The sequence below is a fragment of the Ranitomeya variabilis genome, chromosome 4 (genome assembly GCF_051348905.1).
Source record: "Ranitomeya variabilis isolate aRanVar5 chromosome 4, aRanVar5.hap1, whole genome shotgun sequence".
NCBI lineage: Eukaryota > Metazoa > Chordata > Amphibia > Anura > Dendrobatidae > Ranitomeya > Ranitomeya variabilis.
The window spans coordinates 766,724,972-766,752,836 of NC_135235.1; the positions used below are offsets into that span (position 1 = coordinate 766,724,972).

At 46.0% G+C, this 27,865-nt stretch overlaps 1 protein-coding gene across 1 annotated transcript in view; it reads left to right on the forward strand.

Moving 5' to 3' along the window:
• The window catches only part of LOC143766910 (uncharacterized), an 817,195-nt gene that overhangs the window by 134,880 nt on the left and 654,450 nt on the right, over positions 1-27,865 (forward strand). The window lies entirely within an intron of this gene.

Below are 27,865 nucleotides of genomic sequence, written 5' to 3' on the forward strand. Positions count from 1 at the left end.
TCCCCCTATTACCGTGTTCCACACTATCCACCCACGTTGCCAACCCGCTAGAACCGAATATGTAATCTATGCGGGACAGAGACCGTTTAGTAGACGAGTGACAGGTATACCCCCGCACTCCAGGGTGACGCATCTGCCATAGGTCAAGCCATCCACTACCCTCTATAAATGATGCCAACTGGGTCGGGGCTGAAGAGGAGGGTTCCCCGGATCTCCCATCATCCAATCTCAATTTATCAAGGCTATTATCCATGACTAAGTTAAAGTCTCCCATACAAATGACTTGTGCGTCTGGATAGTTTAGAGCAAAGCTCATTGCCATCCGGAGAATTGACATGTTAGCCGGGGGGGGGGGGGGTTGTAAACACATAAAATTACATATTCACTAGAATTGATTAGCGCATGCACAAAAACAAACCGGCCCTCAGGGCCTCCTTAGCTTCCCATCTAACATCTCTATGTATTAGTAATGAAACTCCTCTCGAGTAACTAGTATGGAAAGCATGAATATACCATTGTACCCACGGTTTCTGTACACATCGGGCTGTATCTCTGGTCAGATGTGTCTCTACCAAGGCTATTATATGGGGGTGGTGGTGCCTGATTTGCGAAAAAAACTTAATTTTCTTTCGGGGGGGTTTAATACCTCGTACATTCCATGTCATGCATACTATTTCAGACCCCATGTTTACTTATCCAGATATGATATATGCTATTACTCGGTCAAAGGTAGCACATAGGAAGCAAGAACACTGTCGGTGGCAGTTTCTACTTAAATAACAGAGAAAACCAATAGAAAAGGAAAAATTGAACAATAACCAAACAATATAGGAGCAACGTCCTGTGCTCCCATTGTCAAAGAAGTAAGGGGATACCCTCGCTGGATTCAGCGTCCGGTATAGTTGGTAATCTGGACTTCTCCAGAGAGAGCTCCATATTTAGTAATCCAAAGAATTTCACTTGACTGGATGTATTCAGGATTCCTTTACACAAGACTCCTCATGAGATCGTAGCCATTCGGTCACCTCCGCTGGATCCGTGAAGAACACAGAAGAACCTTTGTGGACAACTCGGAGTCGGGCCAGGTAGATCATTGAATAAATGATATTTCTATCTCTGAGTTGCCTCTTGATCTCCATAAATCTGGCCCTTTGCTTTTGAAGTTCCACAGAAAAATCCGGAAAGATCGAAATTACAGCGTTATTGAATTTAATGGGGCTTTTTTGCCGTGCCAGCCGCAAAATAGTATCTCTGTCCTTGCAATTGAGGATCCGCGCCAGAAAAGGTCTAGGTGGGGTCCCGGGAGGGAGAGGTCTTGTGGGCACTCGATGGGCTCTTTCCACAGCAAACGTTGAAGAAAATTCATCTCCCAGAGAAGATCTGAGCCACCCCTCCAGGAACACCTCAGGATGTTGACCCTCTGAGCGCTCTGGCAGTCCAATAATATGGATATTATTCCGGTGTAATCTGTTTTCTAGGTCATCTGCCTTTTGTTTCCAGGCATTTATAGAGCCAGCTACTTTTGTCAACTTGGCCTCCATGGGTGTGATGGTATCTTCCACATGGGATACCCTTGTCTCCACCTCTGTAATGCGTCCCTTCATAGTCTGCATGTCCTGGTGGAGGCGCCCCACCTCAGTGTATACATCCTCTATTTTTTCGGTGAGAGATGTTCTGGTTAGGGAAATAGCTTGCATTTATTGGTCAGACGCTTGTTTAAGTGTCAGTTCATCCTGTTCGCCTCCCTCAGCACCATCAGAGGGACGATTTTTGCGTTGCACTTGAGAGGAGTTATTTCTAAGGTTACGTGTGTTATCAGAGGGATCAACTCTGGCAAACTCCTTTAATTTATCAGCTGCCCCCGAGCCCTTGGTGCGCTGCATGATTAGCAAGGTCAGGGTCACAAGATATATAAACCCAGCAGGGCTATGGCAGGGTGGTGTCTGCAGCAAACTGAAAAGTTATAGATGGGACAATCTCAGGGCTCCACTAGGGTGCCGTGCACCAGGGAGGGCTCACTATGCCTGCAGTGGTAGCAGCCGGGAGGGGGGGTCCAAAGCCCTCCGGAGTAATGGCACTGATAAGTGGAGTGTCTAGTGAAGATATGAGGAGCGCAGGGCCCAATTTTTCAGGGCACACTCCGCGCATCCCCTCAGTGTGTCCAGGATATGTGCTCGCTCACCCACTCCTACAGCGCTGCAGAGATGTAAAGATGGCGCAGCGTCTCCACCTGCTGGAGCGGGCGCTCTGAAGGTGACAGCCGCTCCACACGGGCACCGCTTCCGCCTGAGTCTCTCATACACCCGGTGCACCACAGCCCCACAGCACCTACCGCAGGCGTCGGTAACCGCCTGGGAATCAGGGTGAGGTCCCGTCCTGACAGGCAGCAGCACCGCGCTTCTTCCAGCACAGCGTGCTCTGCCGAAAATGGCCGCCTCCTCGCCGCAGGTCCGTCCTGAGATTCTCAGTCTCCGGAGTCCCCCGGTCACAGCGATCTCCTCACAGGGTCCCGAGGAGTCGCCCGAAGTTAAGGGGGTTCAGCGGTGGTGAGTATATCACCGTGTGTAGGGGTCTTGTTGCAGGATATTAAAAGGATTTGGGAGCTCTCTCACAGTGCGTCCTCTCTCCTTCACTCCACAGCCACGCCCCCCCGTGAAACATTTTTGAGTTCAAGTCGGCAGGAAGTGTAAAGGGCTTGGATATTTGGTTTGAGGTGAGATCAGCATCAAGGATTACCCCGAGGCAGCGAGCTTGTGGGACTGGGGACAGTGGGCAGCCATTTACTGTAATGGATAGGTTCGTTGGGGGGGGGGGTCGCGTGAGATGGGGAAAGATGATGAATTCTGTTTTGTCCATGTCAAGTTTCAGAAATCTAGTGGAGAAGAAGGATAAAATAGTGGACAGACATTGAGGGATTCTGGTTAGTAGGGAGGTGATATCCGGTCCAGAGATGTAGATCTGTGTGTCATCAGCATAGAGGTGATACTAAAAACCGTGAGATTCTATGAGCTGTCCCAGGCCAAATGTGTAAATGGAGAAGAGCAGGGGCTTGCGGGACTGAGGGTGAGGTGAGGATGTGGTGTGTGAGTGGGAGATTCTGAATGTCCGGTCTGTTAGGTATGACGAGATCCAGGATAGGACCAGGTCTGTGATGCCAAGGGATGAGAGGGTCTGTAATAATAGGGAATGGTCCACTGTGTCAAAGGCAGCGGACAGGTCCAGGAGGAGGAGGAGGACAGAGTAGTGTCACTTTCTCTTGGCAGTTAAGAGGTCATTGGTGACCTTAGATAGGGCAGTTTCAGTGGAATGGTGTGACCGGAAGCCAGATTGTAAGCGATCGAAGAGGGAGCAAGAAGAGAGATGGGAGGACAGTTCAAGGTAGACGTGTTGTTCCAGTAGTTTTGAGGCATAGGGGAGAAGTGATATAGGGTGATAGCTAGATACAGAGGATGGGTCAAGAGAGGGCTTTTTGAGGATAGGTGTGATTGAGGCATATTTAAAACTTGAGGGGAAAACACCAGTTGTTAGTGATAAGTTGAAGAGATGGGTTAGGGTTGGGATGAAAACTGTGGCGAGGTTTGGGATGAAGTGGGATGGGATGGGGTCAAGTGCACAGGTGGTGAGATGCGATCTTGAGAGTAGAGTGGAGAGTCGATCTTCTGTAATGGTGGAGAAGTTGGTTTTGGAGGTGGAGGGCTGGGAAGTCGGGAGGAAGGGCTCTGGTTGTTGTTGGCCAAAACTGTCTCTGATGTTCTCAATCTTCTGCTTGAAAAATGAGGCAAAGTCTTCAGCTGAGATGAGTGGGGAGGGAGGATGTGTTGGGGGATGGAAGAGAGAATTGAAGGTGTTGAATAACTGTTTAGGGTTGTGAGACAGGGAGGATATGAGAGATGAGAAGTAGGTTTGTTTAGCTGTGGCGAGTGTGGTCTTGAAAGTAGTGAGGGACTGTATGAATGCGATGAAGTGCTCATTGGAGCGGGATCTTTTCTATCTCCGCTCTGCAGCCCTGGAAGCTTGCCTCAGTTCTTTGGTCAGGCTGGTGTGCCAGGGCTGTCTGTTGATTTTGCGAGCTTTGGTATGTGTAAATGGGGCAGCAGATTCCAAAGCTACAGCTATTGTGGTGTTCTATAGAGCGGCAGCATCATCCGCATTGTGTAGGGAACTTATGTCTGTGAGAGGGAGGAGGGATTCGGAGAATGAGTGTAGGTCAAGGAGTTTAAGATTTCTGCGAGGGTGCGGAAGTTTGTGGGGTGGGGATTGTAGACATGGAGTGGAAAGGTAAGAGAATTTGAGAAGGTTGTGGTCAGAAAGAGGAAGAGGTAAGTTAGAGAGGTTAGCTAGGGAGTAGAGGCTGGGAAGATGAGGTCCAGTGTGTGACTGCCTTTGTGGGTGGCTGCAGAAGACCATTGAGTGAGGCCGAAGGAGGAAGTGAGAGATAGAAGTTTAGTGGCAGCTGAGAGGGAAGTGTCAATGGGGATGTTGAAGTCGCCCATGATGATAGTGGGGATGTGCCCGGAAAGGAAATAAAGTAGCCAGGTGGTTAAGTGGTCAAAGAAGATGGTGGCTGGCGCTGGGGGTGGTAAATGACAGCCAGTTGGAGGTTGGAGGGGGTGTAGATGCACACAGAGTGCACCTCAAAGGAAGGGAGGGTAACAGAGGGTGGCAGTGGCATTGGTGTGAAGTAGCAGTTATCTGACAGGAGAAAACCAACTCCTCGTCCATGTTTGCTGCTGGGGCAGGGTGTGTGAGAAAGGTGGAAGCCACCATATTAAAGTGCAGCAGGGGAGGCTGTGTCAGAAGGGGTGAGCCAGGTTTCGGTGATGGCGAGGAAGGAAAGTTTGGTAGCAACAAAAGATCATGGATGTAGGAAAGCTTGTTGCAGACAGCAAGTGTTCCACAGAGCTCCTGTTAGTGGGACTGGGGAAGCAGGGGCTGTGTGAATGGGTATAAGGTTAAAGAAGTTATGGAAGTTTGTAATAGAGCGTGGATAGGAGGTAGAAATGACTGTGCGGATGTGGTGAGGAGGGCCAGTATTTGGGGAGATATCACCAGCAGTGAGAAGGAGCAGAGAAAGTGTTAGCAGGTGGGAGCCGGAGAGGGCATGAGGTGGCTGTCTGTGTTTGGAGACAGAGGATTGTATGTGGAGGAATAGTTCTGAGGAGGAGGTGAGATGGATGGGGGGAGGATTGAGGAAGAGATGAACAGTTCCTTACTTGGTGTAAGGATTAGGGGAGTTAGCAGAAAGTGAAGGATTATAGGGGTGAGAGTGAAAACAAACAGAAACATTGTTTACAGTGACTGGGCAGTTATCTTTAGTTCCCTTCAGGTTCAATTCTGGTTTTAATTCTGTAATCTTCACACTTCTAGGACACACTTATAGGAATCACACTGCAGATTAAAGTCTTTGCAGACTTGAGCCATGCAATATATCTGCCACAAAGTGCATTCATGTGTGAACCAGAGAGGAGTGGTCTCTGTTCATCTTGGTCAGAGAATTAAGAGTGGACCAGATGCATATAATCAAGCCAAAGTAAACAAGGTCATAAATAGCACGGGTGGAGGGGGTGTTTGGGTGAAGCTGGGGTTGGTTGAGAGACATACCAAGTGGAAGATAGGAGTAGAGGCAAGTCTGTGTGGAAAGATGGATGACACTACATGCACTTCATAGACAGCAGGAGAGCTGGGTGGATCAACATACCATGTGAATGCTATGTGCAGGGGCGAGTCTGTGTGCAAAGCTGGGTGATGTAGTATATGCACTTCATAGACAGACAGAGCAGGAGCAGGAGAGCTGGGTGGATCAACATACCTGTAGGAAGAATATACATGCTTGTTATCTATGTATAGATCTATCTATCCATCTCATTCCTTCTATCTATTATCTATCTATATTTATGTCTATTATCTATCATCTATCTACCTATCTATCTGTGTGTATAATGGAGTGTGGGTTGGACAAATGTAAAAGAGGAGGTTGGACAAGAAATTACATAACAAATCTTTTTTTTTTTGTTCAATAATACATCTTTATTTAGCTTTCAAAAACGAATTAAAAACGTGCAAAAAACGCATCAACAACGCACCTGCGTTTTCTGCCAAGAGATGCAGATTCAGTGCAGAAAAATCTGCAGGCAAATCTGCAACGTGTGCACATACCCTAACGGTACCCCTAACTTTAGCCTATCAGTAACCCTAAGGCCTCTTTCACATTTCCGTCGGAATGTGAACGTTGCTATGCGTCGTTCTGTGCAAAAAACGCATCCTGTAAAGTTGCCCGCAGGATGCGTTTTTGCACATAGACTTGTATTACTGATGCACCGCGACCTATGGACACACGTTCCATACGTCGTGCACTGGATGCGTCGGTATATGGTTGACCGTCGTTGCAAAAAAAGTTCAAGGGAATGTTTTTTCGCATGTCGGGTCCTGCATTTCCGACCGCGCATGTGCGACCGGAACTCCGCCCCCTCCTCCCCGGGACTTTACAGTGGGCAGCGGACGCGTTGAAACACTGTGTCCGCTGCCCACGTTGTGGCGAATTTGCACGTGGTCGGTACGTTGGGCCGACGCTTAGCGACGGCCCTGTACCGACAGAAGTGTGAAAGAGGCCTAACTTTAGCCCCAACACTAACCCTAACTATAGCACTAACCCTAACCTGCCTTATCTGTTTTTTTTACTTTTTAACAAGATGGCTGACTGACACAGCTGTTGCCAGCAGCACTTGTAACACTATTTCTCCTCTAATCTCTCACTGACATCTGAGGAGAAACAGCGTTTTTATGAGGCAGATCGCCCGGGAAAGTTCATTGCTACAACACCCTTTCATAGTGATTTGTCTCATTGGCTGGTGTGATGCTGATGTCATCAGGACCTGAACCAATCGGGTCTCGATAAGGTCGGGGGTCACAGTAAGGGTTGTGCGCCGGAATCCCATCGTTATAGCTAGCGCTCATGTTTATCTATCATTGGCGGTCACGAAGCAGTTAAGTTAAGGGTACCATAATTTCTGTCCAGGCCTATTTCATGAGGTTTTTTTTTTTTTTTTTTTTTTTTTTTAATTCTGTGGAAGCAAGGTTAAAAAGCAATGTCTGACTTTCATTTGTTCATTCTCATAGATTTTTGATTTGTTATTATTTTTGTCAGATTCAAGTTATTTCTGTGACCATTGTGGGTTTTTCTGACATTAAACCAGGGATACCAACAATTTTGACCACGTGTGTAGGAGGAATTAATATTTTGACTCCACAACCACTTTCTGGAAATCAGCACGAAGCGGATGTTGGAGAGTGAAAATTACAATTTGCCATTTTATTACCCAGCACATAGTGCCCAGATTGTGCTCCAGGAGGCACACTGCAAATTAAGTGGATTCATCTCACTATATAATATTACTAAATACAGAGATCCTAAATGTTGTTGGAGCACACTGCAAGACTCAGAAGTGAGAGCGGATTTTGCTGGTTTGGTTTATAGAAACTGTTACTTTTCAACAGCTTTTGAGCCACTAGTAGTGTGGGAACCTCTGTTTCTACATTGACAGATGATGGACCTGAGTGGGGACTTGGCTTTTTGTGAGATGAGAATAGGTATTATTTTCGCCTACATAACATTGATTGGTTTCTTTTTATTCGATAGTTGGGAGGCAGAATGAACAAACAGTTGAACACCACACACTACTGGCTCATCCAACAAGGTGGACTGTCATTGTATTGATGAATAGTTAAAGGGAACCTGTCACCCCCAAAATGGAAGGTGAGCTAAGTCCACTGTCATCAGGACCTTATCTACAGCATTCTGTAATGCTGTAGATAAGCCCCCGATGTTACCTGAAAGATAATAAAAAGGGGTTAGATTATACTCACCCAATGGCGGTCCCGCTGTGGTGGGCTTCACTGGTCCAGTCCGGCGTCTCCTATCTTCATTCCATGACGTCCTCTTCTGGTCTTCACACCGCGGCTCTGGCGCAGGCATACTTTCTCTGCCCTGTTAAGGGCAAAGCAAAGTACTGCAGTGTGCAGGCGCCGGGAAAGGTCAGAGAGGCCCAGCGCCTGCGCATTGCAGTACTTTGCTCTGCCCTAAACAGGGCAGACAAAGTACGTCGGAGCCACGCCGTGAAGACCAGAAGAGGACGTCATGGAATGAAGATAGGAAGCGCCGGACCGGACCAGCGACGCCCTTCGGACCGGACCGCAGCGGGACCGCCCCTGGGTTAGTATAATCTAACCTCTTTTTATCATCTTTCAGGTAACATCGGGAGCTTATCTGCAGCATTACAGAATGCTGTAGATAAGTCCCTGATGACTGGGCTTGGCTCACCTTCCATTTTGGGGGTGACAGGTTCCCTTTAAAGTTTTTTACATGGCTTGCCATTTTTATGGACAGTTTAAGTAGAAATGTTCAAAAATATAAAACTCAAGGATATTTTATTAAAAAAAAATTTTTTTTGTCTTGGCAGATGACTGTACCAGGAGATCAGAGGGACAGCTGACATCTTCAATTTTTAAATCTGATAATCTTGAGATCCTACAAGATACAACTAAAGTGATTGCTGTTACTCCAGATATATCGACATCCATTCACAGCAAAGATCTGTCATCCGATCCTATGAAACAGGTCCCATCTTCTGATTCATTACTGACCACTAAGGAAAATCAAAGTCACGAAAGAGGCATTAAAAAACAAACTGCTCCTAAAGCAAAGAAGTCATTTTCATGTTCAGAATGTGGGAAATGTTTTAACAAGAAATCAGAATTGGTTAATCACCATAGAATTCACACAGGGGAGAAGCCTTTTTCCTGTTCAGAATGTGGGAAATGTTTTAACCAGAAAAGGAGTCTAGTTAGTCACCAGAAAACTCATACAGGGGAGAAGCCTTTTTCCTGTTCAGAATGTGGGAAATGTTTTAGCTATAAAGGGAGTCTAGTTATCCACCAGAGAAATCACACAGATGCCTTTTTCCTGTTCAGATTGTGAGAAATGTTTTAACCAGAAATGTGATCTTGTTAGCCACCAGAGAAATCACCCAGGACAGAAGCCTTTTTCCTGTTCAGAATGTGGGAAATGTTTTAACCAGAAAGGGAATCTAGTTAGTCACCAGAGAACTCGTACAGGGGAGAAGCCTTTTTCCTGTTCAGATTGTGGGAAATGTTTTAACAAGAAATCAGATTTGGTTAATCACCGTATAATTCACACAGGGGAGAAGCCTTTTTCCTGTTCTGAATGTGGGAAATGTTTTAACCAGAAAGCAGATTTGGTTAATCACCGTAGAATTCATACAGGGGAGAAGCCTTTTTCCTGTTCACATTGTAGAAAATGTTTTAACCAGAAAAGGAGTCTAGTTAGTCACCAGAAAACTCATACAGGGGAGATGCCTTTTTCCTGTTCAGAATGTGGGAAATGTTTTAACCAGAAAGCAGATTTGCTTAATCACCGTAGAATTCATACGGGGAGAAGCCTTTTTCTTGTTCAGATTGTGGGAAATGTTTTACCCAGAAAGAAGAGTTGGTTAATCACCAGAGAACTCACACAGGACAGAAGCCTTTTTCCTGTACAGAATGTGGGAAATGTTTTAGCCAGAAAGGGAATCTTGTTAGCCACCAGAAAACTCACACAGGGGAGAAGCCTTTTTCCTGTTCAGAATGTGGGAAATGTTTTAAATGGAAACAGCTTCTTGTTAGACATCAGAGCAGTCACACAGAGGAGAACTCTTTTTCGTTTCCTTAATGTGGGAAATATTTTACTTGGAAATCAACTGTTAATAAACATCAGAGACATCACATAGGGGAGAAGCCTTTTTTATGTTCATAATGTTGGAATAGTTTTAACCAAAACTTAATCTTCTTAAAGGGGTTGTCTCTTGTCATTCCTCATGTTTGCTGACAAAAGGATAAAATTAAACTTTATTAATTCTAAATGTAAAACTATACCCATAATTCACGCCCTGAAGGTTAATCAGTAGGTGACTAATAGAAAAAACATGTACCCCACAGTTCAGTATATAGGGTAAGGTGACAGGGGCGTAACTACCGCGGTCGCAGCGGTCGCCAGTGCGACCGGGCCCGGCAGGTCAGGGGCCCGGCAGGTCTGAGGCACCCAACACCATGTTGCAGTGCAGGAGATTTCTCCTGCACGGCAACAGTCCGAGGCGTATCTAGGGGGAGGGGGCAGCCGGGGCACGTGAGAGACAGGAAGCAGCTCCAGTCAGCACGGTGAGACTTTCAGCTTCTCCTGCTCTGCACTCTGCAGCCCCTGTGTGTCCGCTCGATCGGCGCATGCTGGCTGAGTGGCAAGTACCAGCGTCAGAGAACAGCAGCACGCAAGCTGAAAGGTAATAACTGCCTGCGAAACTGCTTCCCTAGCTCTCACTGGAAGCACGCAGTCAGCGCGGCGACATTATCTCCTGCTCTGATCTCCTGCTCTGGTCTCTCTGCTTTCATTCCCGGCACAGAAGGAGAGACCGGGGGAGGTGCCGGGACAGAGCTGCTGTGAGCGGGAGAACCTGAAGAGCTGCACATGGACATCAGCCTGCTCTGCACCACAGAAGTGTGTGTGTGTGTAGTCTGTGAGTGTGTAAAACATGAGTGTATGCTATCTGTAGTGTGTGTAATGTGTGTGCGGTATCTGTAGTGTGTGTAATGTGTGCGGTATCTGTAGTGTGTGTAATGTGTGTGAGTTATCTGTAGTGTGTTAGTGTGTAATGTGTGTGCGGTATCTGTAGTGTGTGTGTGTGCGGTATCTAGTGTGTGTGTGTGTGTGTAATGTGTGTGCGGTATCTGTAGTGTAATACTTGTGTGCAGTATCTGTAGTGTGTGTGTGTAATGTGTGCGGTATCTGTAGTGTGTGTGTGTGTGGTATCTGTAGTGTGTGTGCGGTATCTAGTGTGTGTGTGTGTGTAATGTGTGTGCGGTATCTGTAGTGTAATACTTGTGTGTGCAGTATCTGTAGTGTGTGTGTGTGTAATGTGTGCGGTATCTGTAGTGTGTGTGTGTGTGGTATCTGTAGTGTGTGTGCGGTATCTAGTGTGTGTGTGTGTGTGTAATGTGTGTGCGGTATCTGTAGTGTAATACTTGTGTGTGTAATGTGTGCGGTATCTGTAGTGTGTGTGTGTGTGTGTAATGTGTGCGGTATCTGTAGTGTGTGTAATGTGTGTGAGTTATCTATAGTGTGTACTGTGTGTGCGGTATCTGTAGTGTGTGTGTAATGTGTGTGCGGTATCTAGTGTGTGTAATGTGTGTGCGGTATCTGTAGTGTGTGTGTAATGTGTGTGGTATCTGTAGTGTTTGCGTGTGTGTAATACTTGTGTGTTTGTGTGTAATAATGAGTAATGTGTACGTAATGAGTCTGTGTTCTCCACAATGTATGCTGTGTACATGTATGATGTGTGTGACTATATGATGTGTATGTAATGAGTCTGTGTTGTCCACCTTGTGTACTGTGTACATGTATGTGTGTGTCTGTGTGACTATTTGATGTGTATATAATGAGGTTGTGTTGTCCAGCATGTGTGCAGTGTACATCATATATGAAGTGTATGTAATTCATTGTATGTGGGCTGGTGAATTTTTTTTGTGCCAGGGCTGCTTTTTGGTCCCAGTCCGGCCCTGTGTGTGTGTGATATCTGCAGTGTGTGTGTGTGATATCTGTAGTGTGTGTGTGTGTGATATCTGTAGTGTGTGTGTGATATCTGTAGTATTTCTGTGTGTGTGTGATATCTGTAGTATGTATGTGTGTGTGATATCTGTAGTATGTATGTGTGTGTGTGATATCTGTAGTGTGTGTGTGATATCTGTAGTGTGTGTGTGATATCTGTAGTGTGTGTGTGTGATATCTGTAGTGTGTGTGTGATATCTGTAGTGTGTGTGTGTGATATCTGTAGTGTGTGTATGTGTGATATCTGTAGTGTGTGTGATATCTGTAGTGTGTGTGTGATATCTGTAGTGTGTGTGTGTGTGATATCTGTAGTGTGTGTGTGAGACAGGGGCGTAACTACCAAGGTCGTCGCAGCAAGCGGCTCTGGCAGGTCAGGGGCCCGTGTGTCCCCTTGAGCCTGTCTCCCTTATGCTTGTGTCCCTTGTCCCCGTGTGCCAGTCTCCCTTGCCCATTAGTCCCTGTGTGTCCCCATGTGCCTGTCTCCTTTGTCCCCTTGTGCTTGTGCCTGTATCCTTTGTCCCCTTGTGCTTGTGTCAGTCTCCCTTGCCCACTAGTCCCTGTGTGTCAGTCTCCCTTTCCCACTTGTCCCTGTGTGTCCCTTTGTGCTTGTATCCCTTGTCCCCGTGTGTCCCCTTGTGTCAGTCTCTCTTGCCCACTAGTCCCTGTGTGTCCCCTTGTGCCTGTGTCCCTTGTTCCCTTGTGCTTGTCCCTTGTCCCCGTGTGTCCCCTTGTATCAGTCTCCCTTGCCCACTATGTACCCCAAGAAAATATTTACTGACAACTCAATAATTAATTTTTAATCAAATTTATTTTATTTTTATTAAAAGGACATTACACAACAAATATCATTATTTTATTAAAAAGTTTTTACCGTTAAAATAACTGAAGATATATAAAAATATATAAAAAATATATGAATATATAGACTGTACCACAGCCCCCCCACATACAGTCTATATATTCATATATTTTTTATATATTTTTATATATCTTCAGTTATTTTAACGGTAAAAACTTTTTAATAAAATAATGATATTTGTTGTGTAATGTCCTTTTAATAAAAATAAAATGAATTTGATTAAAAATTAATTATTGAGTTGTCAGTAAATATTTTCTTGGGGTACATGTTTGTTGTGCAATATTTACTGGATAGATTATATTTTGAGAATTGTTTGGTATTTCTTTTCTATATAGGATTTTTTTCCCTTGCCCACTAGTCCCTGTGTCCCCTTGTGCCAGTCTCCCTTGTCCACTAGACTCCGTGTGCCCCTTGTGTAAGGCTTCCTTGCCCACTAGTCCCCTTGTGTCAGTCTCCCTTGTCCCCTTGTGTCAGTCTCCCTTGCCCACTAGTCCCCTTGTAACCTTCTCCCCTGCCTTCTAGCCCCCATGTATCCCCTTGTGCCTGTCTTCCTTGCTCCCTAGCCAACCTATGTTACCCTTGTGCCTGTCTCCCCTAACCCCATTGTGCCCTCTCCCCTGCCCCCTCATCACCATTTGCTCGTGTCTTTCTCACTGCTCCTGTATATAGGGGCTGCATTATACTATGAGGGGGACTGCATTGTATTCTATGGGGGTTATATTGAATTGTATGGCAGGGCTGTAGGGGGGGGCCCCATTTGGAAGTTCGCACCGGGGCCCATAACTTTGTAGTTACGCCACTGTAAGGTGACGTATACACACTCACTCTCCAAGCCTCTCATTTCTACGGGTTTCATCGTCCTCACCAAAGGCGACTCATCAGGAGACTATTTAATATTGACCTATATTCAAACGAGACTAGAAAAAAAAAAACGAAATCATGTATCATGTTATCCGAAACAGTCAGAAAACCAGCCACATATTGGCAGATCCCAGACCTCAAACTATATACTTCGTAAGTTTATAAGCCACTCCGGTGTCAGGAATAGATAGTATGTGACAATACAGTATATACCGCTCAGGGAACACTGAACTTCCAGAGATAATCTCCATATTCATACTAAATAATGGCACAGATCTTACAGACATTATGATTGCACACATCCCTAGTCTTTATAACGATATTGCACTCATTCCTTGACAGACCGCAGCATGGCCATTAGTTAGAAGCTGCTATTGATCTTTGGAGCAGGTAAGTTTTCCCTGAGTGGTACATATTGGGCCGTCTGAAAACGGAGTTTAGTCTAGGACAATTTGTCTGTACTACTAATTACCAGCTGTTACAATACCAAACTAGGGCAGTCCCTATAGGAGAAAAACACAAGAAGTATACTTCTGAGATATTCACCTTGTCCTCATCCATTTTTGTCATTATATGTATTTATTATCTATGCATGTTATTCATTAATAAATTTACACTTGTTCAGCAATAAGTGTCATGATTTTATATGGGGCAGTAGGCTCTTTGTAGTTGATTGGATCATTGTATTTGGGGAGTTTGCCCCCCCGTTTCCCGTGTAGGAGTGCTATGGGCACTCCCGGTCACAGGGTTTGTTTGAGTACATGTCACGTCCACAGATTCGGTTTTTGTAAAGTGTAAATGTCAAATGTTATAGCTCCATCTAATGGCTATGTGCAAAAATGCCATCATAGAGTAGAATGTATCCTAAGAGATGAGATTAAGTGCACCGTGTAAGATAAATACATACAGGGGTGAACCTAGCCTCTGCTGCCTGAGATGAACTGCGCCCCCCCCGTAGTAAAATCAGTACCAATAAATCTGGCTTACTATTCACCAGCCTATCCTGACCCACATGTAAGATACATACACTGTTACATAGGAATATATTGTGAACATCGATCTTTACACTTGTAGAAAATAAAGGCTGTTTATTACGAGCCCTTTTGGTAACTACTCCTGGCCTTTCCGTCATAATATATATCTATAGCTCAGAAATCTGTATAAAGATCGTTTACCATCAGAATGATTAATACCAGCTCCTCCAACCTTTCCCATCCTGTCCAGGGGGAGGCTGGCCTGGGCCCGTTATTGTCCATGGCTGGAATTACCGCCTATCGGCAACTTACCGCTGCTGAATCTCTATCAGATGATTTCTAACTTGTACTAGAAAGCTGACATCATGTCCGTTACATCTACATCACTGCGCAAATTACTAAGTGAGCCCGATCCAGCAGGTAGAGACTCGTCACAGCGCAGCTTTCATCTTACTACAGCGGGTTACAACAATTAAAGCGGTGCTGTGATTGGTTGCTATGGGCAACAAAGACTTTTTCTCTTAGGCCCATGATGCGGCAAGCCACAGCACAATTTACAATATAGCATACCTCCCAACCGTCCCGATTTCAGCGTGACAGTCCCGCTTTGGCACCGGGGTCCCGCTGTCCCGCTTCGGGCATTTAAAATCCTGAATTTGCGGCCGCCGGTGAAACCCCGCCCACTTCCGGGACGTAGAGAGAGCCCGATTAGGTTTGTGGCTGTTTTTTTTTTCTTATACATGCTGGGTCTCCTCCCGACCGATCCCGCCCCCACCCCCGCCCCCTGTGTGTGCGGCGCTGCCACGCTGAGGAAGAGAGCCAGCAGCGATCAAGATGAGAGGTCAGCGACTCACTACCTGAGGTGTGTGCACAGAGCTCTGGCGTCTCCTGCTCTTAGCTGCTATCCCGGCAGAGAAGGAGAGACGGGGGAGGTGCCGGGACAGTGCAGAGCTGTGAGCAGCCGGAGAAACTGAAGAGCTGCACATGGACAGATCAGCCGCCCCTGCACCACAGAGGAGATTGTGTGTGTGTGTGATGTGTGTGTGTGTGTGAGATGTGTGATGCTGCATTTGTGTGTGTGTCATGTGTGTATGAGGTATCTGGTGTGTGTGATGGCTGGGTGTGTGTGATGGCTGGGTGTGTGTGTGTGATGGCTGGGTGTGTGTGTGTGATGGCTGGGTGTGTGTGTGTGATGGCTGGGTGTGTGTGTGTGATGGCTGGGTGTGTGTGTGTGATGGCTGAGTGTGTGTGTGTGATGGCTGGGTGTGTGTGTGTGTGTGTGTGATGGCTGGGTGTGTGTGATGGCTGGGTGTGTGTGATGGCTGGGTGTGTGTGATGGCTGGGTGTGTGTGATGGCTGCATGTGTGTGATGGCTGCGTGTGTGTGTGTGTGATGGCTGCGTGTGTGTGTGATGGCTGCGTGTGTGTGTGATGGCTGCGTGTGTGTGTGTGATGGCTGTGTGTGTGTGTGATGACTGCGTGTGTGTGTGATGGCTGTGTGTGTGTGTGATGGCTGCATGTGTGATGCATTTGTGTCAAAGCTGCATGTGTTTGTGAGCTGCGTTTGTGATGCTGCGTGTGTATGTGTGATACTGTGTGTGTGTGATGCTGCATGTGTGTGAGCTGCGTGCCTGTATGTCATTATACAGTATGGAGAACTGTGGCCATAATACAGTATGGAGCATCATGTGGGGTCATTATACAGTATGGAGCATCATGTGCAGTCATTATACAGTATGGAGCATCATGTGCGGTCATTATACAATATGGAGCATCATGTGCAGCCAGTATACAGTATGGAGCATCATGTGTGGTCATTATACAATATGGAGCATCATGTGCAGTCATTATACAGTAAGGAGCATCATGTGCAGCCAGTATACAGTATGGAGCATCATGTGCGGTCATTATACAATATGGAGCATCATGTGTGGCCATTATACAGTATGGAGCATCATGTGTGTTCATTATACAGTATGGAGCATCATGTGCAGCCAGTATACAGTATGGAGCATCATGTGCGGTCATTATACAATATGGAGCATCATGTGCAGTCATTATACAGTATGGAGCATCATGTGCAGCCAGTATACAGTATGGAGCATCATGTGCGGTCATTATACAGTATGGAGCATCATGTGCGGTCATTATACAGTATGGAGCATCATGTGCGGCCATTATACAGTATGCATGCGGTCATTATACAGTATGGAGCGTCATGTGTGTTCATTATACAGTATGGAGCGTCATGTGTGGCCATTATACAGTATGGGGCATCATGTGTGGTCATTATACAGTATGGAGCACTGTGTGGCCATATTTTTTTGTTTATAACTATTGTATATGAAACAGTGTGATCAGCAGTGCTAAATGGGTGTGCTTGGGACGTGGATATGGGTGTGACTAATTATGAATGGGTGTGGTCAGAGGCGTGGCCTAAAATTTGCCGCGGCGCGCTTTGCGCGCCGCAAACTTTGTCCCTCTTTCCCATCTTCAAAAGTTGGGAGGTATGAATATAGTGCTACACAATCAGGATCTCTTCAGCCATTTTTTTTAACCCAAAATACTTTTTAACCCCTTTCTGGCATCTGACGTAATATTCCGTCCATGTGACCTGGGCCTATCTGACCAGGTGCGTAATATTACGTCATCACAATTGGCCATGCACACTGGGTGCGTGCGAGCGATCACCACAGGTGACAGCTGATTCTGACAGCTGACACCCGGCGCTAGGTCGCAGGAGCAGTCACAGACGCTCCCGGCACTGTAACCCCTGAAATACTGCAATCGAACACGAGCGCAGCATTCCGGAAGCTGACAGCCCCTCTGCCTTTGGGTCGGAGACCCCGCGGCGTAACGCGGCTCCAGATCATTACCATGGTGACTCAGTATCATCATGACGACATCCGGGTCACCACAGCTAGGGAACCTGGCGATCATGCGCAGTGCATGTCAGGAAGTCTCCCTGTGTAAGTGCAGCAGTGCTGACAGCTTCTATGGTGGTGATGCTGCTTCATCTGCATGCTATAGGAGTGATCAGCCTGCAAAAAATGATTGTCCCATAGTGGGACAAAGTAAAAAGTTAGAATTTTTCTTTTTTTAAATAATTGTAAAAATATTTTTTTTTATTCTAAAATAATAATTAAAAATCAATATATATTCTATCTCTAAATAAATATTTGAATGAAAAAAAAAATCTAAACAATAAAAATACACATATTTGGTAACGCCCCGACCTATAAAACTGTCCCACCAGTTGTTCTGTCATCCTCAACTTTGTGCTTAAGAAAAGTGACTTGACAGACAGCTAAACTCCTGTCTATGCATTGAGGTAGACGCAGGGGGTCCGATACAACTTTTATTGATAGGCTCAGTGTAAAACTATAAGAAAAAATGAAAGTACTCAGTACAAGGCATACAACATATCTACATACACACCATTATGTATGGTACAAGACATTCACAGTGTAAGTGCACAACATGGCGGTAGTATAAACATCTGTAATATCAAAAGGCTACTTTGGTATAAAACATATATAGAACAGAGTAGCTACATAATACAACATGGTGAGCTCTAACAAGGGGAAAACAATAACTCACCGACTGTGCTATGTGGAGGTAACAACCAGATGGGCTGAAAATCAGGGAGAGATGATCAGCATGTCAGCATCCATGAGGCCAAAATGGCTGCTGGAGAAGAAGGGGGCAAGACTAATGCAGGCTGATGGGAAACTACAGAGGCCTTGATGAGCCGTAAAGATTGAATTGCACAGTAAGCAATGAAACAGAAAGTAAACTACAATGAGAACAGTGTTGGATAAGTCATCACAATACACCACACTTCAATAATACAAAGCATTGTAAACTGATTATATGCATTTGTTTAAAGGCTTGACACTCCACGTCTGGTGTCCAGTGGAAACAGTTTTCCGTTTTGCTTGGGGATCTTGATCTCCACCTTCCGGACCTGTCCATCTTGACTTGGGAAGAGTTTGGTTACCAGTCCTAGAGGCCACTTGTTCCTTTTAGACTGAGTGTTTCCAGCTTCCATATTGGGCTTACTAGCTTGCCATTTGTCTCTTGTCTGTAACGTAGAAACTGCACTAATCAAAGTGACCAATGACCTTCTGACAGCAAAATCTAACGGTGACCACTCTCTGCTCATTCTTCTCGACATCTCTGCAGCTTTCGACGCTGTTGACCACCCTCTCCTACTCTCTAGGCTCCAGTCACTGGGCATTAAGGACACTGCTCTCTCCTGCTTCCCTCCTATCTTTCTGACCGCTCCTTCAGTGTTCTGTTCGCTGGCTCCACTTAATCTCCTCTTCCTCTCACTGTCGGGGTACCTCAAGGCTCAGTCCTTGCCCCCTTTTCTTCTCCCTCTACACTGCCCCAATGGGACAGACCATCAGCAGATTTGGCTTTCAGTACCATCTTTACGCTGATGACACACAACTATACAACCTCTGGCAAAAATTATGGAATCACTGGCCTTGGAGGATGTTCCTCAGAATTGAGTGATTCCATAATTTTCCACCTATGCTTGGTTAAAAAAAAGTAACCATTACTGACTACCACATTTTTTGTTCTTGATTTCTTTTACTGTTTCTTAAAGCCAGAAAGTTGCAGTTTGAAATTACTTTAGTTTTGTGCCATGAACTGAATGAACATCCTCCAAGGCCGGTGATTCCATAATTTTTGCCAGGGGTTGTACATGTCATCCCTGACCTTACCTCCGCTGTACTACAGAATGCCACTGACTGTCTGTCCGCAGTCTCCAACATCATGTCCGCTGTTCTGGTCCCAATGGCAGGGGACCTCAGAGATTACCGCAAAGTCTGCAAAACATAAATACTCGCTCTTAGGGAAGTGGTAACTAGGCTGACCATATACCTGATCCTAGCGCAAACACTAACAGCAGCCGGGGAACGTGCCTACGTTGATCTTAGACGTCTCGCGCCAGCCGGAGAACTAACTAACCCTATCAGGGAAAATAAGACCTCTCTTGCCTCCAGAGAAAAGACCCCAAAGTAATACAAGCCCCCAACAAATAATAACGGTGAGGTAAGAAGAAAAGACAAACGTAAGAATGAACTAGATTTAGCAAAGAGAGGCCCACTGACTAATAGCAGAATATAGTAAGAAGACTTATATGGTCAGCAAAAAACCCTGCAAAATATCCACGCTGAATATCCAAGAACCCCCAAACCGACTGACGGTGTGGGGGGAGAATATCAGCCCCCTAGAGCTTCCAGCGATAACAGGAATCACATTTTGTACAAGCCGGACAAAAAAATAAGAACAATGCAAATGATCAAAAGTACGAAAGCAGGACTTAGCTTATCTTGCAAAGAACCAGGACCTGAAGACAGGAGCAAACAGAAGTGAACTGATTACAACGATGCCAGGCACTGGACTGAGAATCCAGGAAGTTTAAATAGCAACACCCATGGTCTAACGAAGCAGGTGAGTACCAACCTGGTAAAAGACAATCCAAGTGCCAAATCACTAGTGACCACAAGAGGGAGCCAAAAGGTATAGTTCACAACAGTACCCCCCCTTTAAGGAGGGGTCACCGAACCCTCACCAAGACCACCAGGGCGACCAGGATGAGCAGCGTGGAAGGCACGAACCAAATCGGCCGCATGAACATCAGAGGCGGCCACCCAGGAATTATCCTCCTGACCATAGCCCTTCCATTTGACCAAATACTGAGAGACGAGAGAGACGAGAATCCAAGATCTTCTCCACTACGTACTCCAACTCGCCCTCAACCAACACCGGAGCAGGAGGCTCAACAGCAGGAACCACAGGCACAACGTACCGCCGCAACAAAGACCTATGGAACACGTTGTGAATGGCAAACGACACCGGAAGATCCAAACGAAAAGAAACCGGGTTAAGAACTTCCAAAATTCTATAAGGACCAATAAAGCGAGGCTTAAACTTAGGAGAGGAAACCTTCAGAGGAACATACCGAGAAGACAACCAAACCAAATCCCCAACACGAAGTCGGGGGCCCACACCGCGGCGGTTGGCAAAACGCTGAGCCTTCTCCTGTGACAACTTCAAGTTGTCCACCACATGATTCCAAATCCGCTGCAACCTATCCACCACGGAATCCACCCCAGGACAGTCAGAAGACTCAACATGACCCGAGGAGAAACGAGGATGAAAACCAGAGTTGCAGAAGAATGGCGAAACCAAAGTAGCGGAACTAGCCCGATTATTAAGGGCAAACTCCGCCAATGGCAAGAAGGTCACCCAATCATCCTGGTCCGCAGAAACAAAACATCTCAAATAAGCCTCCAGTGTCTGATTAGTTCGCTCCGTTTGACCATTAGTCTGAGGATGGAAGGCAGATGAAAACGACAAATCAATGCCCATTTTAGCACAAAAAGATCGCCAGAATCTGGACACAAACTGGGATCCTCTGTCGGACACGATATTCTCCGGAATGCCGTGTAACCGAACCACATTCTGAAAAAACAAAGGAACCAGATCGGAAGAGGAAGGCAACTTAGGCAAGGGTACTAAATGGACCATCTTGGAAAAACGATCACACACCACCCAAATGACAGACATTCCTTGAGACACCGGAAGATCAGAAATGAAATCCATGGAAATGTGTGTCCAAGGCCTCTTTGGGATGGGCAAGGGCAGAAGCAACCCGCTAGCACGAGAACAACAAGGCTTAGCCCGAGCACAAGTCCCACAGGACTGCACAAATGACCGCACATCCCGTGACAAGGAAGGTCACCAAAAGGACCTAGCCACCAAATCTCTGGTACCGAAAATTCCCGGATGCCCTGCCAACACCGAGGAATGAACCTCGGAAATGAATTTGCTGGTCCATTTATCAGGAACAAACAGTCTGTCGGGTGGACAAGAGTCAGGACTACCAGCCTGAAATCTCTGCAACACACGTCGCAAATCAGGAGATATGGCCGACACGATTACTCCCTCTTTAAGAATACCAGCCGGCTCCGAGACTCCAGGAGAGTCAGGCACAAAGCTCCTAGAAAGAGCATCAGCCTTAACATTCTTCGAACCAGGCAGGTACGAGACCACAAAGTCAAAACGAGAGAAAAACAATGACCAACGAGCCTGTCTAGGATTCAGGCGCTTAGCAGACTCAAGATACATCAGATTTTTGTGATCAGTCAAGACCACCACACGATGCTTAGCACCCTCGAGCCAATGACGCCACTCCTCAAATGCCCACTTCATGGCCAACAACTCCCGATTACCAACATCATAGTTCCGCTCAGCAGGCGAAAACTTCCTAGAGAAAAAAGCACATGGTCTCATCACAGAGCAACCAGAGCCTCTCTGCGACAAATCAGCCCCAGCACCAATCTCAGAAGCATCCACTTCAACCTGAAAGGGAAGTGAGACATCAGGCTTGCACAAAACAGGCGCTGAAGTAAACCGGCGCTTCAGCTCCTGGAAGGCCTCCACGGCTGCAGGAGCCCAATTAGCCACATCAGAACCTTTCTTGGTCATATCCGTCAAAGGTTTAACAACGCTAGAAAAATTAGCGATAAAGCGACGGTAGAAAATAGCAAACCCCAAGAACTTCTGAAGACTCTTAACAGAAGTGGGCTGAGTCCAATCATGAATAGCTCGGACCTTGACTGGGTCCATCTCCACAGCAGAAGGGGACAAAATAAAACCCAAAAAGGAAACCTTCTGCACTCCAAAGAGACACTTTGAGCCCTTCACAAACAAAGCGTTATCACGCAAAACCTGAAACACCATCCTGACCTGCTTTACATGAGAATCCCAATCATCCGAGAAAACTAGAATATCATCCAGATACACAATCAAAAATTTATCCAGATACTTCCGGAAGATATCATGCATAAAGGACTGAAACACTGAAGGGGCATTAGAGAGCCCAAAGGGCATCACCAAGTATTCAAAATGACCTTCGGGCGTATTGAATGCAGTTTTCCATTCATCTCCCTGCCTAATGCGCACAAGGTTGTATGCCCCACGAAGATCTATCTTGGTGAACCACTTGGCACCCTTAATCCGAGCAAACAAGTCTGACAATAGTGGCAAAGGATACTGAAACTTAACAGTGATTTTATTCAGAAGCCGATAGTCTATACAAGGTCTCAAAGACCCGTCTTTCTTGGCCACAAAAAAGAATCCCGCACCGAGAGGGGAAGAGGATGGACGAATATGCCCTTTCTCCAAAGATTCCTTGACATAAGAACGCATCGCGGCATGCTCGGGTACAGACAAATTAAATAATCGTCCCTTAGGAAATTTACTGCCAGGAATCAAATCTATAGCGCAGTCACAGTCCCTATGAGGAGGAAGAGCACTGGACCTGGACTCACTGATTACATCCTGATAGTCACACAAATACTCAGGAACTTCGGAAGGAATATAAGTAGCAATAGACACCGGCGGAGAATCGCAATGAATTCCCTGACAACCCCAACTTGACACAGACATAGCCTTCCAATCCAAAACAGGATTATGGGTCTGTAACCATGGCAGACCTAAAACGACCAAATCATTCATTTTATGCAGAACAAGAAAACGAATCACCTCCCGATGTTCAGGAGTCATGCACATGGTCACTTGTGTCCAATACTGCGGTTTATTTTCCGCCAGTGGCGTAGCATCAATTCCTCTGAGAGGAATCGGAACTTTTAAAGGCTCCAGGACAAAACCGCAGCGTTTGGCAAACGACAAGTCCATAAGACTCAGGGCAGCACCTGAATCCACAAATGCCATAACAGGGTAGGAAGACAATGAACAAATTAAAGTCACAGACAAAATAAATTTAGGCTGCAAATTACCAATGGTGACAGGACTGACAACCTTGGTTAGGCGTTTAGAGCATGCTGATATAACGTGTGTAGAATCACCACAGTAAAAACACAGCCCATTCTGACGTCTATGATTCTGTCGTTCGGTTCTAGTCAGGATTCTATCACATTGCATTGAGACAGGTGTCTGTTCAGACAACACCGCCAGAGGTTTAGCGGATTTGCGCTCCCGCAAACGCCGATCAATCCGAATTTGCCAGCGCCATAGAATCATTCAGACTTGTAGGAATTGTAAAACCCACCATCACATTCTTAATGGCTTCAGAAAGGCCATTTCTGAAATTTGCGGCCAGAGCACATTCATTCCATCGAGTAAGCACGGACCACTTCCGAAATTTTTGGCAGTACACCTCAGCTTCATCCTGGCCCTGAGAGATGGCCAGTAGAGCTTTTTCTGCCTGAATTTCAAGATTAGGCTCCTCATAAAGCAATCCGAGCGCCAGAAAAAACGCATCAACATCCGCCAATGCCGGATCTCCTGGCGCTAACGAGAAAGCCCAATCCTGAGGGTCGCCACGCAAGAAGGAGATAACAATTTTTACTTGCTGAGCTGAATCTCCAGACGAACGAGGTTTCAAAGATAGAAACAATTTACAATTATTCCTAAAATTCCTAAATTTAAATCGATCTCCAGAGAACAGCTCAGGAATAGGTATTTTAGGCTCTGACATAGGACTGCTAACAACAAAATCCTGAATGCCCTGCACACGTGCAGCAAGCTGATCCACACTAGTAATCAAGGTCTGAACATTCATGTCTGCAGCAGTTTCAAGCCACTCAGAGATAAAGGGGAAAAAACAACAACAACAAAAAAAACTCAGAACTTCTTTTCTTTTAATCCCACTTCAGCAATGCATTAACTATTTATAGTCCTGGCATACTGTTATGGTCCCAATGGCAGGGGACCTCAGAGATTACCGCAAAGTCTGCAAAACATAAATACTCGCTCTTAGGGAAGTGGTAACTAGGCTGACCATATACCTGATCCTAGCGCAAACACTAACAGCAGTCGGGGAACGTGCCTACGTTGATCCTAGACGTCTCGCGCCAGCCGGAGAACTAACTAACCCTATCAGGGAAAATAAGACCTCTCTTGCCTCCAGAGAAAAGACCCCAAAGTAATACAAGCCCCCAACAAATAATAACGGTGAGGTAAGAAGAAAAGACAAACGTAAGAATGAACTAGATTTAGCAAAGAGAGGCCCACTGACTAATAGCAGAATATAGTAAGAAGACTTATATGGTCAGCAAAAAACCCTGCAAAATATCCACGCTGAATATCCAAGAACCCCCAAACCGACTGACGGTGTGGGGGGAGAATATCAGCCCCCTAGAGCTTCCAGCGATAACAGGAATCACATTTTGTACAAGCCGGACAAAAAAATAAGAACAATGCAAATGATCAAAAGTACGAAAGCAGGACTTAGCTTATCTTGCAAAGAACCAGGACCTGAAGACAGGAGCAAACAGAAGTGAACTGATTACAACGATGCCAGGCACTGGACTGAGAATCCAGGAAGTTTAAATAGCAACACCCATGGTCTAACGAAGCAGGTGAGTACCAACCTGGTAAAAGACAATCCAAGTGCCAAATCACTAGTGACCACAAGAGGGAGCCAAAAGGTATAGTTCACAACAGTCCGCTCTCTATCTGAAACTCAACTTCTCCAAAACCGAACTTCTTCTGCTCCCGCCTTCTACTAACCTCTCTAAACCTGTCATTTCCCTCTCCGTGGGTGGCACCATAATAACACCCCGGCAGCAGGCGCGCTGTCTGAGTGTTATGTTTGACTCCGATCTCTCCTTCACCTCCCACATACAATCTCTTGCCCGCTCGTGCCGCTTACACCTAAAGAACATCTCTAGAATCCGCCCTTTTCTGACCATGGAGACAACAAAAACCCTCACTGTCGCCCTGATCTACTCCCGCCTAGACTACTGCAATGCTCTATTAATTGGCCTCCCCCTCACTCGACTTTCCCCTCTCCAGTCCATCCTTAATGCAGCAGCCAGGGTCGTCCATCTGGCTAATCGTTACTCAGACACGTCCACTCTTCGCCAGTCATTACACTGGCTTCCCATCTCATTACATGATATGATTGAAAGTACTTGTTCTCACCCACAAAGCTCTCCACAGTGCGGCACCCCCTTACATCTCCTCCCTCATTTCTGTCTATCGGCCTAGCCGACCGCTGCGCTCTGCAAACGACTTTCGACTAACCTCTGCACTAATCCGTACCTCCCACTCCCGACTCCAAGACTTATCTCGTGCTGCGCCAATCTTCTGGAATGCTCTACCCCAAGATATTAGGACCATCCACAATTTGCATAGTTTTAGGCGCTCGCTCAAAACACACTTGTTCAGAGCGGCCTATCACGTTCCCTAATAAGTCATTTTATGTTTGTGTGTGTGTAGCCCATTCACTATCTCCACCCATCCCCCACCCCCTGAAGATGGCCGGACCATCATTGTAAATACATCATTGTAGATACACACCTGTACTTTGTATCCCCCCACCTCAGTGTAGAGTGTAAGCTCTCACGAGCAGGGGCGGCTTATTGTGCTCTAATTATTAGATTTGTGTTCTGCTGTAACGTCTATTGTATGTACAAGTCCCCTCTATAATGTAAAGCACTGCGGAATATGTCAGCGCTATATAAATAAAGATTATTATTATTCATTGTAAGAATCTAGGGCAATAAATATGAGCCTCTGTGTTAATATTAATGAGGTTTTCTGGTATTTTTTTTAAATTTAGGGACCATAAAGTGTTACAGAAATAGTGTTTAGTTTTTTGTGATTGACAGCTGACATCTTGCTGCACTTGTTTTGCAGTGTTTTCATTTTTCAGTGACCTCTTACAGAGTAATTTCATACAAAACCGACTTATTGCACAAAAGGCCATTATGCGGCTCATTGTCCCTTTCTCTCCCAGGGTTACATCATTCTGGCTCCCTACAGACTGCACACGTTTTACGGAATAATCCTCTAAGTAAAGCTTAAAGAGTAACTAAACTATTTGTTATGGAATTCGCCTCCAGACATGCTACTTTAGAAGAGATCGGTACACTATATTCCAATAGTTTCTATATGAGAATTTCCTTGTCTGAGTACAAGAGTAGAGCGCAGGCATGGAAAGCAATGTATACTGATTGGTTACAGTGTACCGATCTAGCCGAGCAGCATTTAAAAGGTGCTTCTAAAGGAGCACGAACTGTGCGTTGACACTGCTCTGCGGCATAGTGTATAAATGGGAAATTGTGGGCAGCATGAATCAGAGCCTGGCTGCACGATGGAGCGTTTCAAAGAGAAGAAGCTTTACCAATCTGTCCGGGAAACCTCGTGTATATGGGGGAGGCCTGTCAGTCACCGCTGGACTAGTTTGGTCTCCGGCTATGATCCCCGGCAGGATCTTTCAAGTATCTTTTCTCTGAAATAATGGCGTATTTCAGAGCCATCTATTCCTGACTCTGATTCATGTTGCCCACAATTTGCTCAGCATGAATCAGATGACAGGTTCCCTGTAAGGCAAACGTCGTAAAATAAGGCGACATGCACATTTGTGTCCTGACATTCTGGTTATCTATTACCTTTTTTGGACCAGATAAAAGAAATTAATGTCCAAAATGGATTTGTGGCCTAACTAATGCATGCGTGAAAGTAGCCTTAGGGAAGGGGAGTGACAAACTCTCCTCTGAAGCCGCTCACCACACTGTAGTCGTGTAACCAGCAGCATCAGTGGGCAGGATGGAAACCGTGCCCGGCCACTGTGTGCGGGTACAGCTGGCAGCAGGCACATATTCAGACAGTGCTCGCTCTGGGAAGCGTGGTGATCAGTCAGAAGCATGGAAGTCGCCTAATATGCCAAAGAGGTGGCCTTACAGCCCAGAGAATTCTTGGCTACACCAGGGGTACACTGCAGCCCCATCATATGCACACATGCCAGTCGCATTCAGACAGTGCTCGCTCTGGGAAGCGTGCTGATCAGTCAGAAGCATGGAAGTCACCTAATATGCCAAAGAGGTGGCCTTACAGCCCAGAGAATTCTTGGCTACACCAGGGGTACTGTTATGATCCCAGTGGCAAGGATCGCAGGTCTGACAAGCTAAGTACTAACGGACAACTGGCTCTGGGGAAGTGGTAGCTAGATTGACCGCAACCTGATCCTATCCGCAACCAACTAAAAGTAGCCGTGGAACGTTACCTAAAAAATTCCTAGACGTCTCGTCACGGCCGGAGAAACTGACTAATCCTAGAGGGAAAGAAAGTCCTCGCTTGCCTCAGTGAAATGACCCCAAAGAAATAGAAAGCCCCCCACAAATATTAACGGTTAGTTAAGGGGAAAGCACAAACGCAGAGATGAAATTAGATTTAGCAAACGAGGCACGCTAACACTAAATAGCAGAAAATAGGAAGGGGACTGTGCGGTCAATACAAAACCCTATTCAAAATATCCACGCAGAGATTGCTCGAGCCCCCGCACCGACTAACGGTGCGGGGGAAGCAACTCCGTACCCCAGAGCTTACCAGCAAAAAGAAATCATATATTAGCAAGCTGGACTAGACTCATAATACACAGAAATCATATTGCAGGCAGATGAGCAAAAATATTCAAACAGAACTTAGCTTATCCTGAAGAGGCAGAAAACAAGATGATCAAGAGCAATCAGAA